This window comes from Gopherus evgoodei, chromosome 23, assembly GCF_007399415.2.
Source record: "Gopherus evgoodei ecotype Sinaloan lineage chromosome 23, rGopEvg1_v1.p, whole genome shotgun sequence".
Lineage (NCBI taxonomy): Eukaryota > Metazoa > Chordata > Testudines > Testudinidae > Gopherus > Gopherus evgoodei.
In genome coordinates, this window is record NC_044344.1 from 3632183 (window position 1) to 3647892 (window position 15710).

Sequence of the window (15710 nt, forward strand, 5' to 3'; positions counted from 1 at the left end):
TTAAATAGGATTATAAAGCACTATAGTAAATGAAACAGTGAATTCCCACGCCTGGGGCTCTTCAGGGTCATGCAAATTGCTAATATGGCTCTGGAACCTCTGAGGTCGGAGTATCCCTGTTCTAGAGCAACGCACAGCCCCTGTGAGTGGTACACGCCTGGCCTAGCTCCGGTCACACGGCCTTGTGCATGGTACACGCCTGGCCTAGCTCCGGTCACACGGCCCTGTGCATGGTACACGCCTGGCCTAGCTCCGGTCACACGGCTCTGTGCATGGTACACGCCTGGCCTAGCTCCGGTCACACGGCTCTGTGCATGGTACACGCCTGGCCTAGCTCCGGTCACACGGCTCTGTGCATGGTACACGCCTGGCCTAGCTCCGGTCACACGGCTCTGTGCATGGTACACGCCTGGCCTAGCTCCGGTCACACGCCTGTGTGTGCCCCTTTCTGGTATTTGAGCTGCTGCCTGATGTGTGGCCTTCAGCCAGGTTGAAGCAGAGGTGTTTCAGGGTAGGGACCTGGGGGTGGGGTGAGAGGGAGGATGCTGCACTCCACTTCAGTCCCTTGCTGCAGCGGAGGGGGTGGAACCACTCAGCTGAGTGTGGAGTTCCTGGCTGCAGAGGTGTCAAGGCCAAGACAGACAGTCCTACTTCTAGGCCTGGTCCCCAAGCCCCTTCTCCCATAGGGGCATGGCTGGGGAGATACAGGGGGGCTGTTGTAAGTTAGAGGAGCCAGAGTACTCTGGGACCCCAGCAGCCCTTCGAGAAGCCGGGGATCCTAGAGCCCCAGGAACTATTATTTTCTCTCTCTCTCTCCGCCCCGCCCCCATGCATCCCCCAGCCTGGGCTGCATCTCCTAGGAAGTGCAGCTTAGAAGCTGGGTTCATTGAGCAGCCCCTGCCCCACGCTCTTTGGAGCAGGAGCGAGGAGAAACACAAAGAATCCCATAGGTCTCATCTCTCCGTACAAGAGAGCATCTTATCCCTGCTGGACAATAGGGCACAGGCTGAGCATGGGGTTGTGTGAGTGAGAGCACCTGGATGTGAATATACACAACCCTGGGAGGCTGCGGGTTGGTGTATGTGTATGACTGGGTGTTTATGGCTTGTGTGTACATGTAATTGTGCAACTTAGGGATGTGTGATCAGGTGTGTTCAGCTGAGATCTAGAGAGAGACTTTGAGCACATGTGAGAGACTATTTGTGCAAGTTTGTGTGTATTTGTACATGTGATCAACTGTATGTGTGTGTGAGAGAGAGACAGAGAGAGAGAGAGACACACACACACACACACCCTGCATGTGCATGCACAGCCTTGAATTTCTTCCAAGCACTCTGGAAGTAATTGATTGCCACTGTCCCTTCCCATCTGGATGGGAGGGGAAACATCTAGCAGCTCGCGTGCCTTGGAAACGGCCCTGCAGATCTCATCTCCTGGGCTCCCAGAGGTATCGCAGCCTTAGCCAGTCCAGCCAGATTTGGTCCCACCCGCCTGCAGCATCCCTATGGGGCAGATGGGCACAGCCTTCATTGCTTGCCGCCTGCCTTGTAGCTACGACCCTGGATTCCCTTCCTGGCCCCTTGGGGCAGGGAGTGGCTGCCCGGTGCCCAGCACAAGCCCCTGGTCTCGGATGCAGTCTCTAGTTGCTAGTGAAATACAGATAATTGCTTTGTTGCAGGGGGAGCGGGGAGGGAGGTACCTGGAAACCAACCTTTACCTCCCCGCAGACTGAGTGCAGCATCACCAACAGCCCTGCCCCTGACCTGGAGGCTCTCCCCCCATCTTGGGTGCAGTTCGTGTCTCTGGCTGCTCTTTAGAGTCAGCGAAGACCAGATGCTGGGTGGCTTTGTGCTGTGGACACCTCCCGAGTGAGCAATTGGGCTGAGACCCACCAACTCATCGCACAGGGAGCGTTGTTGGGGCAAACAGTAAGGCAGCAAGCAAACATCTGGGGACTTCATCTGCAGCTGTAACTAGGAGCTGGCTCTCGTTTCCATCCAACGTGCCGGATCAGAACCAAACCCTTCTTGGAGATATTCACTATCACCAGTAAAGATATTAACTCCAGCCTCCCTGGCATTACCCAGCCTCCGCAGAGGCATATGGTATTTCCATACCTAGAGGAAGGTTGCTCTAACTTGGCCCAATTTCAATGGGCCATAGATGAGGATTATAACCCAAAGAACAGACCCCAACTCAGCAAAAATCAAAACCACGGCTTCAGTGTTGTTTCCTTTTAAGCCTGAGCTGCAGAAAGCTCAGAATTCAGGGGGAGGGGCTGGATTTGGGAGTTGGTTTAGATGCAACACTGGAGACCTGCACGGTGCCCAAACTTTTCCCAAGTGTGCGGGTAGAAAGTACTGCCAACACCTGTGGTCTACTTTAAAGGTCCAAGCTCCTGGAGTCATGTGATCATAGACTCATAGACTCATAGACTCTAGGACTGGAAGGGACCTCGAGAGGTCATCGAGCCCAGTCCCCTGCCCTCATGGCAGGACCAAATACTGTCTAGACCATCCCTAATAGACATTTATCTAACCTACTCTTAAATATCTCCAGCGATGGAGATTCCACAACTTCCCTAGGCAATCTATTCCAGTGTTTAACTACCCTGACAGTTAGGAACTTTTTCCTAATGTCCAACCTAAATCTCCCTTGCTGCAGTTTAAGCCCATTGCTTCTTGTTCTATCGTTGGAGACTAAGGTGAACAAGTTTTCTCCCTCCTCCTGATGACACCCTTTTAGATACCTGAAAACTGCTATCAGGTCCCCTCTCAGTCTTCTCTTTTCCAAACTAAACAAACCCAATTCCTTCAGCCTTCCTTCATAGGTCATGTTCTCAAGACCTTTAATCATTCTTGTTGCTCTTCTCTGGACCCTCTCCAATTTCTCCACATCTTTCTTGAAATGCGGTGCCCAGAACTGGACACAATACTCCAGTTGAGGCCTAACCAGCGCAGAGTAAAGCGGAAGAATGACTTCTCGTGTCTTGTTTACAACACACCTGTTAATGCATCCCAGAATCATGGTTGCTTTTTTTGCATGGTCATGAGAGAATCTCAGTTCTCATTTAAAAATAAATAAAAAGCTGCACTTGTGGTTGCAGAGAAAAAACTTCAGAGAATGACCCAAATGCCCTCAGAGGCTTTGAAACAGGCAAAAAGGAAAAGAACCCAACCTCTTTATTTTTAAAGATTTTATTTAAAAAAAATCATGATTTAAGCCAATCTCACAATTTGGGGAGGGGCCTTGACTCACGATGTTCAAAGGTTTCAGAACCAGGTTGCATGGAGCTGCTGTTACTGTTGGGTGCTTGGGAGAGGGAGAGGGCTTCAGATTAAGACAAACAAAAAAACCTCTCCCCCCCCCCCATCGGAAGGCAGGGCTTTGAGCAGCCCAGCAGGAGAGACATGGTCTGCTTACTGGGGCATTCGATCTAACCATTAAAGCAAGGGGATCTTGGCTTTAATGTGAGAGACACAGTTTGGACCCATTGACAGAGAACAGGGTGTAAAGAATGAACCAAATTCTTCCCCCAAGCCCCGAACCTCCAAGAAGGATTTGGTTGGAGATCCTGGATGCAGATTCAGAACTGGGGGACGGGGGTTCATGTTTAAGGCTACCAGCTGCCTCACCCATAGTCTCAAATGCGACTTTTGTGCCTGAGGTTTAGGAAGTCCCAGGCCCTGGTTCAATCTGTCTAGAAGGGTTAAATTCTTTTCCTGGTGAACCCGTTCCCAGCAGCTGGGTACGCCACCACATGTCATAATAGTAATGTAATTTGTAAGTTAACAATGGGCAGATTGAGGTTTATATTTAATTACAACGTTTGCACCAACCTGAACTCACCCTTATTTCATCAATAATGCATGGGTTTGTGTTTATCGCTGCTTAATTAATCCACGCTTACGACAATTAAAGGCTTGCAAAATCCCCAAAGGTGGCTATAGGGGGAACTCTGCAGTGGCTGCTGCTAGCGGCTGCAGTGTGGGGTGGGGAAGGACAATGGGAAAGCCTGGCACAAGCAGGGGGGCAAATCTCCCTGCACGTTCGTAGACGGATGCCCACAACTGTGGTATCTGAGCACCTCCCAGTGCAAGGAGGAGAGGGAGGAGGCAGGAGAATCTAAAGATGTTGATCATCTGTGGACCAAAGATCAGAGATCCCCAGACCTGGAACTCTGGGAACTTGGAGGCTGGCTAACTTTATAATGAGACAAGCCAAACCACTCCAGATCTTTGTATCAGAACTTCCCTAGGCTTATCTCAGCCATGGCAGTGTAGGGACACCCTAAGGTGCCTGTGTGGCCCCATTACTGTCCTATCCAAGCATCTCGCAATCTTTTTATATAGTTTCCCCCCAAAGCCTCCCTGTGAAGCAGGGCGATTCTCCCCATTTTAGAGATGGGGAAGTGGAGGCACAGAGAGAATAAATGACTTTGCCCAAGGTGACACGGGCAGAGTCTGTGGCAGAGCAGAGAACTGAACCTAGGTTTCCCAGGCCAATGGCCTAACCACTGGGCCATCCTTCCTCCCTGACACTTCCTGGTTACAGGCGGATGGCTGTTAAGGTGACCAGACATCCCGATAAAATCAGGACTGTCCTGATTTTGAGGAGTTTGTCCTGTGTCCTGACCAGAGTGAGGTCAGGATGCCATTTGTCCCAATATTTGGTTTCCTGGTCTTTGGCAGCAATTTGGCAGAGACTCCTTCAGTCATGGACAGTCTTCCGCAGTATTTCGGTGGTGGGTGCTTCTGTCTTTGGTGGCAAGGTTTATTATCCACTGCCAAAATACTGCTAAAGACCGTCCGTGACTGAAGTGATCTCCGTCGAATTGCTGCCGAACTCCTGGATTGGGTTAGTGTTAAAAAAACGCCCCCCCCCCCCGTGATGGTCCTGATATTTTCCCCTTAACATCTGGTCACCCTAAGCAGGGGCGGCTCTAGACATTTCGCTGCCCCAAGCATGGTGGCATGCCGCAGGGGGCGCTCTGCCAGTAGCCAGTCCCGCCGCTCCGGTGGACCCGAAGCCGTGGGACCAGTGGACCCTCCACAGGCACGCCTGCGGGAGGTCCACCAGAGCCACGGGACCAGCGGACCCTCCGCAGACACACTGCAGAAGGCAGCCTGCTTGCCGCCCTCCTGGTGACCAGCAGAGCGCCCCCCGCAGCATGCCACCCCAAGCACGCCCTTGGCATGCTGGGGGCTGGAGCCGCCCCTGACCCTAACAGCTGTTACCAGGTCCACACGTATGTAAATAGTTTACTAGATAACATGCCAATAGATGGCACTCAAGAACACCCAGCGTTGTACCTGGGATTTGTAGGCCCGATAAGATTTCGTGCTGTAGCCCAGGACAGATGGCTTCTTCTGTGCAGCTCTTCCCACGGTGACAAGACTAGGCAGTGCTTGCCGGCTTTCCACAGCGGGTGGGAGCCAGGACGCACAGAGAAAGTTTGGAGGGGGGAGATGCTTTTATTTACTCTACCTATGGCACATCTGCCTGCTGAAAGGAGGGCTCAGCTCGGTCCGCTCCAGTTAGGGTTTCTGGATGGGCAGCAACTCCTTGTGAAGCAGAAGATACAGGATTCGGCTGGAAGAATAAAGAGTCTTTGTGGAGGCTGCTGGATGCAGATAGGCCCTGTAGTTCCCTTCGTTGCTCTGGTTTCCAGCAAGATGTCACCCTTGCAGCTCCTTGGAGGGGCCGAAAAGCCAAAGAGGGGAACGTGAACCTAGACCTGACTGGGTCCAGGAAAGCAGCTCACAGGTGGATGGCAGTGGAGAGGAAAAAAAAAAATGTTTTCGAGTTCTTGTGCCTAGTGAGGAACCTTAAGAGGAGATCTGGACCTGCTTGAAGTTAAGCACACAGTTAAGTCCCTTGGAAGCAAATGGGGCTTAAGCATGTGCTTAGCTGAACTGGGGCCCAGTGTTCTTGCTAGTCAGCACCTGCACAAGGGACGGAAATCTCTCAGGAAAAGGCAGTTCTTGTGCTTTCCTCTGGGTTCCCCACTTCCAGATTAAAGCCTAGACACTATAGAGCCATCACCAGAGCCTCATCTCCTGGCATCATGTGATTGCATCGGATGCCACTTTGGTTTAAAGCCAAAAGGAAGTTTCTAGACCTCATGGTCATGAAGAGAGGATTGAGAATACATAACATCTGCCAGAGTCTGCAGAGAGCCTGAAACAATTGCTCAGAGAGTGGGGGAGCTGCCCTTTTCCTCTCAATGGGATGTTAATACCAATGCCACAGCCCTCTGGGAGCCCCTGCCAACACCCCCTAGCCCATGAACATGTACTCTGTTTCCACCAGCCATCTTTGGTGGGGGGTGATACAGGGGTCTATATTGCTATTGAGCATTCAGCTCCTTCGGAAGCTCTAAACGCCACTCAGATTTGGGTGGAGCTGGTTGAAATGTTTCAAGTTTCAGAACATTTCATTAAAAAGTGAGGGGAGGTGTCCCTATTTTGGGGCAACTAGAGCCAGTTGCAATGTTTTATACACCTCTACCCCAATATAACACTGTCCTCAGGAGCCAAAAAATCTTATCATGTTTTAGGTGAAACCACATTATGTCAAACTTGCTTTGATCCTCAGGAGTGCGCAGCACCCCCCCGGAGTGCTGCTTTACCACGTTATATCCGAATTCGTGTTATATCGGGTCACATATCTGTATTTCAAAGTTCTGATGCAATTGCAAATCCAGGGAAGACATTCACAACCCACCCACCCCCATTCTTCAGTCAGCTCCACCTTGTCCAGGTGAACCGACAATCAAACAATGCTTCAAAGCCGGCCCAGAGACACACAAGAGCCACGTGAACAAGCCGCTGGGAGGCCCAGCAGTGAGACAAGCGAGTAAAAGGCCCTCGGCAGAGGCCTAGAACACAGGCCTGTCAGGCCCAGAGCTAAACTCTTCCCTAGTTGTTTACAGAAAATAGATATGAGGGAGTAACACACATCAAACAAGGGGACTGACAGCGAAGGGGCAGCTCAGCCGTCATGAATCCAGGGCAAGTCCCACTCTGGAGAACGCTGCCCTGAATCCAAGCTCTTTGCCAGACCTTCCAGCCCAAGCAGGAAAATACCTGGGCTAAACTTAGACTGTGATGATTCCCCAAGCAACTGAATGGTTTGTAAACACACCAAAGAAAGCAGCTGCTACAGAACAGCCCATAGAGTTGGGCAATGGGAGGGGGGAAATGGTCTTTCTATTAAAGCACTAGGCTGGGATCCAGGAGACTGGGGGCTGGACTTGCTGACTTCTCAATGTCCCTTCCCTGCACTGCATTTCTAGGTGGTCTGCATACAGCTCTCAGCTCGGCGTGTGTCGGCATCTCACCTGTCACGTGGCAAATAAGCCTTTGTTTGTCTGTTTTAACTGCAAGATCTTTAGGGCAGGGGACCGTCTCTCACTTGGTATCTGCACAGGATCCAGCACAGAGCACTGGGGGGCTCTAGCTACTACTGGAATATAGACACGAATAATGGCCAGCATGTGGCCTACGAAATAGAGCCAGAAGCCCAAGTGAAATAGAAACAGAGCCAGCCACAGGGTGGCGAGAACTTGAGGAGACTGAAACCCTCAGGTCAGGAGCAAGTTGCAGTCCCAGCTGAGTGGGACTCATCACTGAGGTACAAAAACAAATGGGATATTGGGGCCATATGCAGAGACTAGCAGCCCACCCTGGGTGTCAACGGGAGAGGGAGGTCTTGGTGGCCTAGTGGACTGGGAAAATCTGGGTTCAAGCCCCAGCTGTGCTACTGACCAACTCGCATGTTCTCGATGTGCTTCAGTTCCTCCATCCATCCAGCAGAGATGTGGATACTTCCCCCACTGATCAGCAACTGTGAGGCAGCTCAGAGACCAGGGATGGTCCCAGCTGGACACAATCCTGGAGTCAGTCTCAGACTGAACAGAGCCAAAGGGCAGTTTTAAGCCCCTGAAATCATCCCCTAGGAGAGCAAAGGCTGATAAGCAAGAAACACCCAATAAGGAGAGAGAGAAGTGCCTATAGCCCAGGGGAATAAAGTCTGCTTAGCTGAAGGAGGGGGTAGAGCTTGTGGCCTTTGTAGGTAAGCACAGCTGTCACCTGGTGGGCCAGAAAGAGCTGATCCTGCTGGAAAACGGGGTGGGGCACCAGAGAGCATTTAGAGTGTATTTGTATTTAGCTCATCGTCACCACCCAACATCATTTGCCCCATTTTACCATAAGCTCCCTTACCTCTTAGGCTAGTCACACAGGAAGCAGCCCCCGACAGTGCTGACCTATCCCCAGACTCAGCATGTCTTTCCCACAACAATTACCCCACTCCGCGGTGCAGCTATCCCATGGGGTCTGACTTATCTAGACCCCAGGCTCCTCCCATCCCAGCAGCCTCTGAGAGGACTGGAGCATTGCAGTCAGCTGCTTGGCAGAGAGGGGTTTGCCCATGGCCACAGTTCACTTTCTCATAAGCTGCTTGGGAGCCAGGGTTGCCCTGCTCATATATCAATAGCTCCTTGAGCCCCACTGTGCTTGGTGCTGTATAAACGCACACACAGAGGCAGTCCCGCCCCGGAGAGCTGGTAGTCTAAATAGAGAGGGGAGCCACAGGCCCTGAGATTTGCCCAAGGTTACATAGCAAGGAATGGAAACCAGGTATCCCATGGTTCATTCCAGGACTCCCTCCACTGGGCCACACTCTTTGTCTGTTTCCACCCCCTGAAGAAGTGTGATCTATCAGCTAGAACAAGGACCTGGGAGTCAGGGCTCCTGGGTCCTGTTCTTGGCTCTGTGAAGCAGTGGTATCTAGTGGTCAGAGGAAACAGGGCTCCTGAGTTCTTCCCAGCTCTGTTACAGACTTCCTGTGTGACCTTGGGGGGAGACCCTGCCTTGCTCTGTGCCTCAGTTTCCCCATCTACAGAATGGGGGGTGATGATACCAACACCCCCCCTTGAGGGGTCTGAAAGACTCCATTAATTAACATCTGAAAATCTCATTAAGACCCCGGGATGAACTTGCTAGAGGCCTGCTTAAAAATCAGCTATTAGTGCAAGGAGCAGTGGGGGTCAGGAGCCAAGAGCGCCCGACTCTCTGGCACATTGCCTCCTTGGTTAGTGTCTCTGCCCGTGCCAGCGATTCCCGGCGTTTTGCCAGCACATGATGGTAAAGGGCAGGAATGACGGTGCCACTGCAGCCTCTCCCTCCCTGCCGCACCGCTGAACTCAGCCAGTCAAGCTGCGCCAGGCTGGGATTGCGCAGGGGAAGGGTCAGGGAACCAGAGCCGCCCCCCCAGCCAAGGGGAAGCTGCCAGCTCTCACCAGCCTTGAGACCTGGGTTTCTCACAGCCATGGAGGCCCTCAGAGCCCCCACCTTTCACAGGGCTAGGTCACCTCCCCCCTCCTCTCTCCCTCCATCTCTGTCCCTTTGCCTCTTCCTTCCTTTCCACCTGCTCCCTCTCTCCATATCTACCTATCTCCTTGCCTCTTTCTCCCCAGCCCAGACACCTCCGCTCCCTTAACCTCCATCCCCCCGTCTTCTCATTCCTCCTGCCTGGCTCGGAATAACACCCTGCCCCTAGACAAAAGCTGGGCTCACACTTGATTGTCTGGGGAGGAAGGGACACGACACAGGCCTGGAGTTAGCTGAGAGGAAGGAGGGATTGTTCCATCCCAACGCCCCTGGACTTTTCACCTATCCCCCCCTTTAAACCCAGCGCCAGACAAATAAACAAACAGAAAACACCCCAAACGGCATCACTGTCCCTTTAAGATGCTACCAAAGAGCACGGCTGTCCCGGATCAGCCGGAGCGCCTATTAAAATTTTATGCGAAGTGTAAATGGGCCAGGTCTCCAGCTTCCTCGCTCCCATCGAATGATTTATTACTCGCAAATACCACAGAACTAATTAGTATAGTAATTAATTAATACGAATTTGCATATTTGCATGTGCAATTAGTGCAGTGGAGTGATTACTCTGAAAATGAGAAGTTGGGCTTGTCAGATGTTAGTGTGAACTGGACTGGAAAGCCTCGTGCCGATGAACTTAGCAGCATTACAATCCCGGCTAGGAAGCCAGGCGGGTGGGTGTGCGGGAGCACCATCACTGGGGGGGTTTGCACCAGGCTTGGGGGTGCAAACACGACTTGCTGCACACTCACGCCGCATGCACGAGATCAAAGCCGCCTGTGTAACAGAGCCCCTCGCTCCTTTCCCTCACTGCTCCCCCCCAAACATCCCTTTTATTCATCTATTTCTTGCGATGGCACCCGTCCAAGTTTGCTGGAATCAAAGCTTATTGTTATGCATTATGTTTCCCTTTTGTAGCTAAGCTATGTGTAATGGGATGATACAAGCTGCTCCCTAACCAAGGCCTTGCATTAAGAGCAGGGCCACCTTAAAGGTGCAGCAGCCTTTTCTCTTGCACCGCCAGGATGTGGGGGGTGAACCCCAGCACCCCCGCACAGTTCTGCGGCCTTTCCCGATGGAACGCTGTGAAGCGGGGGGTTAATTCCGAGCCAGACTCGCCTGTCTTTGCGTTGCCAGCGCTGCCTGTTTGTCACCTACCTGTCTTGCCGGCGGTGGTGATGACCGGGATGCTGGGCGCCTTTGCGGGGAGGGGAACGTGAGATAGACTCGGAGGATGATAGGATTGGAAGGGACCTTGAGAGGTCGTGGGGTGCTGGTTTCTCACTGGTTTCCATTCCCTCCCCTTCACCAGCACCCCTTGCCCCAGCTCCGGACACCCCCCACAATTGGGCGGATTCCCAAAGCCAAACTCCCCCTTCAATTTTGCCAATGTCCCCTTGTTTTTGCCATAGCCCGAGCCACATCCCCAGGCTCTTGCCAGGCAACCTCACCATGGTGACTGTTCTAACCATAGGCCATCTCCATGGTAACTCCCCTCACCATGCACCATCACCATAGTAACTGGCCTTGCCACACACCCTCGTCATGGCAACTGTCCTCACCAGCACCATCGCCATGGTGACTGTTCTCGCCACGCCCCCCTCAAACGGTGGGGTTTTGTAAAGCCAGATCAGAAGCTGGTGGCCTGGGCGTCTTGCTATTGGGCATCAGTCTTTCAGTTTCTGGGATTGGACAGTCCATGCACCGTCCTACGGTGCAATGGCCCAGGGGGCCTGGGGTCCCATCAACAAAGCAGCCATAGCGATCCCCCAAACATCTTCCAGCTGTGCTGCTGGTGTGTCGGGGACTCAGGTCCGGTGGGAAACACAGGCTGCCAGGGGGATGGATGGAGGGCCGGGCCTGGAAATTTAGTTCCTGAGACCATATAGGGGATAAAGCAACATCTTCCCCATGAATTAGTCATACAGGGTGGGGAAGGGGGTGATGGTGGGGGGGTGCCTTCTGCGAAGTATGCCTGAGGTGGGGTATAAATACAGGCAAAATTGGGGCTAGACCCCTTCATCCTGTTGCCCCTGGAATTTAGGAGCAGTGGGCCCCATCTGGATCCACAAACAACAGTCTGTAGCATGCACACCACCTCCCGGCTCCACTCTTCTCCCGGGCCTCTGAATTGGGATCCCCTGGGGGTGCAAAGAGGGGGGGGGTGGCATTCTGCCCCCACCCCAAGTCTGAGTTAAGGTGCCCCGTGACTCAGTACATTTCCATAGACTTCAAAGATAGCAGGAGCGTTTCCTGTCTGCTCCAAATGCCATGGCAGCCGGCCAGTTCTGTAATATTCCACATGCCACCCTATGGGTTCAGAGAGACCCTGGCAGCGATGGAGAGCAGAAGGATAGAATCTGTGGATCCCGCTATGCAGCAGCACGCGAGGAGGGGAAAGACAGGTGGGGGGGTGCTTTCCCATCCCACAGGGTGACCTAGAGATGAGGCACCAGCCGGGGTCACAGCTCCCGCCCCGTGGTTCTGCCACCCTGGCAGCACTGGGCCTGTGACCACTCACACGCTGTTCTCCGAAAGGGGCCTAAGCTGGCACCATCTGCAGGATGGGGGGGAGGGGGAAGAGGAATGGGCCTTCCCACTTGTTCTGGCTCCCCGCGGACCAGCTGTGCCTGGTGCCAGAAGAGCTCTCATTAATCCATGACATACTGTGGGTGTGTGGGAGCCAATGGTGCATTTGGGCTTCAACCTGGATGGTTTCCATCCTGCCCGGCTGGCGGCCAACTCCGGGAGGAGTGCATTGGCTTTGTGGTTGTGTGTGCGTGCGCGCGCGCGCCTTGGAGTGGCTGAGAAACGCTCTTGAAATCAGATCCACGTGGAAGCAGTGTGGGGGCAAAGCAGGGGATCTGTCTACCCTGGCACCCAGCTCCCTGGCAGCCACAAGAGGGGGCTGTGAGCATCGGGGGCGCTTCGAGGAGGGGAACTGGCTCTCCTGTCACTATAGGGCAGGGTCAGTTTAAGTGTGTCCCTCTGGCCCCCCTCCTGCCTGCATGCCCAATGGCCCCAGATCAGCACGCTCCATGGCCTGATTGACATGCTGCCAAACCTCCCAGCCCTGCCTCCTGCGGACCTCCTCACTCTCCACCCTCTTTCCCAAGGAGACGTCACAACCCTGTGATTGTGGGGTCAAGGCCCAGTGCTTGTGATGTCACAGGCTTTCCGCGTGGCACAGATTCAGCGGGTGAGAATAGGAGAAAGGGCAGAGCTGTGAATAGAAAGGGGGATATTTTAAAAAAGCAGCTGGACACAGACAGTCACACCCTGTGGTTCTCCTCAGCTCCCAGCCTGCCCTGCTCACCAAATCGTGAGCATCGGCTGGAGCTAATTTGCACCAGGATCCCTCTCTGCTGCCATGGCCACTTTTTTTCTCCAAGAAATCTTTGCTCTCCCTCTCCCACTGCTCTTCCTCCCTCCCCTCCTCAGATTCCTTTGGGCAACCATGGACATTATTACAGCTGACACCACCGGGTGGTGCTGTTGCACACCGTTCTTAGCGTGCAAGCAAGTTTAGACAGCTGGGGAGACATGCCACTGTTAGTTCTGGGTTGAGCAAGATTTTGTGCAGGGGCAGCTTCAGGAGCCCGAAGAGCAGCAGGAGAGTTTGCACTGTGCCTATGGTGAGGGCCAGTTCTGGGGGCAGAGTTGCTCCTGTTGAGCTGAGATCCCTGGGAGTAGGGATTGCCTGCATGCGGGGAGACCATCTCAGTCCAGAACTGGTGAGTGTGTGAACAGACCAAACCCTGGCTCCACCACACTAATTTAGCCTCCACTGGGAAGCTAACTTGCAAGGCCTGGGACTGCTGCTACTCCTGGGCCTAGGGGCAAGGATGGTGTCAGGAATGGGATACCTGCATCAGCAGACAGGGTGACAGTATTGTTCCTATTACAACGATGGCTGGTATTTCCCTTTAAGAGGATCAGGATTTGTTTTGCCATCCATTCATGTTCTTCTTGGTTCTTTCATTCATGTTCTCCTTCACTGTTCCCTTCTCCTCCCACCCCCAAAGAGTGCACACTTTCTCCCTCTCCGCACCCTTTGCAGGCCCCTCCCCAAACCCAGGGGGCCAGCCCCGGCCCAAGATTGCCGGACCCAGAGACCTGCTCTTTCCCATATGCAACAATTACACAACTCACCCGGGGACTTGTAAACAATTTTTAAAGACACAGCCAGTATTAATTATGCAGATAACGACTTGGGAATTGTCCAGTTACAAACGTAACCGCTGTCAGAACAGTGTGAGCTGGGAATAACGCCCCTCGTGGCTGGAGATACACGTCTCACAGCTTATCTAACACAGCAGCAGGTGAGGCTGCTTCTGGTCTCAGCGCGGGCTAAGGTGATGCAGGCACAAGGCTGGGAGATCTGGCTTCAATTCCCAGCTCCACAAGGGGCTCTCCGTGTGACCTCAGACAAGTCACTTTGTCGCTCTGGGCCCCCATTTTCCCCTCTGTAAAACAGAGATAACAATGCTTGCCCACCTCCTGCCGATGCTCAGATGGTACCTGAAGGGGTGGACATAAGTACTTTAGAAAGACCTCTGCAATAGATTCAGTTCAAATGATACTGTCAGTGTCCTGGGAGAGCACTTGATTTATAATACAGAAGCACTTTAGACCAAACTCTAACTTGACTTTGGTTGTAAACTTTTGCAGGGAGAGCGGGACCCTCTCATTGTTTTGTGTAAGGTGTTGGGCATGCGGGGGGGGGGTTCCTCCTAGGTGCTGCAGTAATACATATAATAAATACTAATAATTAACTACAGTCTTGATTAGGGACCAGCACCCTATTGCACATGGTGCTGTACAAACTCTCAAGCCATCCATTGCTCCAGACAGTTTGCAACTGAGGTTAATGCTATTAACCATCTCAGGCAAGCAAAGGAAGGCACACACTTTTGGCATGGGTGTTAGACTTGCCTTCATTTAACAAGGAGAAAAACAATTAGCAGAACTTGTTCATTTTTTAAAATGCCTCTTTTTCACTGGATAGATCCCTGGTCACAGAGTGTGGAGGGAGGGGCTGTGCAGGTATCACTAGAAATATTCTTCCAAATGAAGCATGGCCCTAGCCTGAATCACTGGGTCTTGAGATCGGCTGTGAGTGTTAAATACATGGGAAACAGAGTACTCGTGATCAGCAGGGGCATGATAATGAAAGGTCCAGGAGGCAGCAAAATGCAGGCCTGGTCTCAAAGTACAACAGCCAGGGACAGTGGATTGCATAGCAAGGTGGCCCATGTAAAACAGGGGAGATGCTTTTTTCATGTGATGTGCAATCAGCCTGTGGAACTCACTGCCACATGTTGAGTCCAAGGGCTTAGTGGGATTGGTGGGGGAGGGGAAAAATCAGACATTTATATGGAGAACAGGACTAGGCGGAGCTGTAATAGTAAGAGTTAAAAATAGCCAAAAACTTTGGAAACATTACAAACCCACATGCTTCAGGGCATAGACCAACCTCTAGCTGACAGGGGTCAGGAGGGAATGTCCCCTAGCGGCAGATCACCCTAATCACTGCTGGGGTTCTTGCATGTTGCTGTTCCTGGCCACTGTGCGCCACAGGTTACTGGGCCAGATGAGCTCTTGGTCTGATTTGCTACAGCAATTACTAGGTTCCTCTGGTCCAGCAGTTTGTGAGAAAGGACCACCAGCCAGAGGAGTTGAAATGCCATCTTCCACAATGCAGGACCTTGGGGAAGGGAGCCGACCTCCTTGCCTCAATTAAACAGGCCTGGAAACTGGGCACAGAGAAACAGGATTCTCAGGGGGACAACGGTGCTGTAGCTCAGAGGAGATCAGATGCAACAGGAAACCTACCGAGGGCTTGGACCCTGTTTTAAGTCTGTAGTGGGACCCGTCTGTGTGTTGTTTGCTTCCTGTGGGGCTACCAGTGTCCAGGGAGCAGTCACGTGCACAGCCTTTGCGTGGTGTCTATTGCTTAGAGGGGAAAAGAGAGGCGAGACAGTGTGATCCAGCAGCGAGGGCATTAACTGGGCAGTCAGGGCGCCCGAGTCCTACCCTTGGCTCTGACACAGACCTGCTATGTCGCTTCCCCTCTCTGTGCCTCAGTTTCTCTACGATCACCCCTCTCCAAAGCCCTTTCATGCCGTGAGCTATCCAGGTGCTCAGAGGGAGGAGTGAATTTCACGCACGTGCTCAGACCGTAGAGGGAGCTCGAGGGAACGAAATGGGAGTAGGGGAGGCAGTTGGTGGGAGCGTGGGGGGTTTGGGGACTTCACTTGACTGAAGAATCAAGGCTTGTTGAATGTTCACTAGGTGCCCTGATGTAGCAGCTGTTCT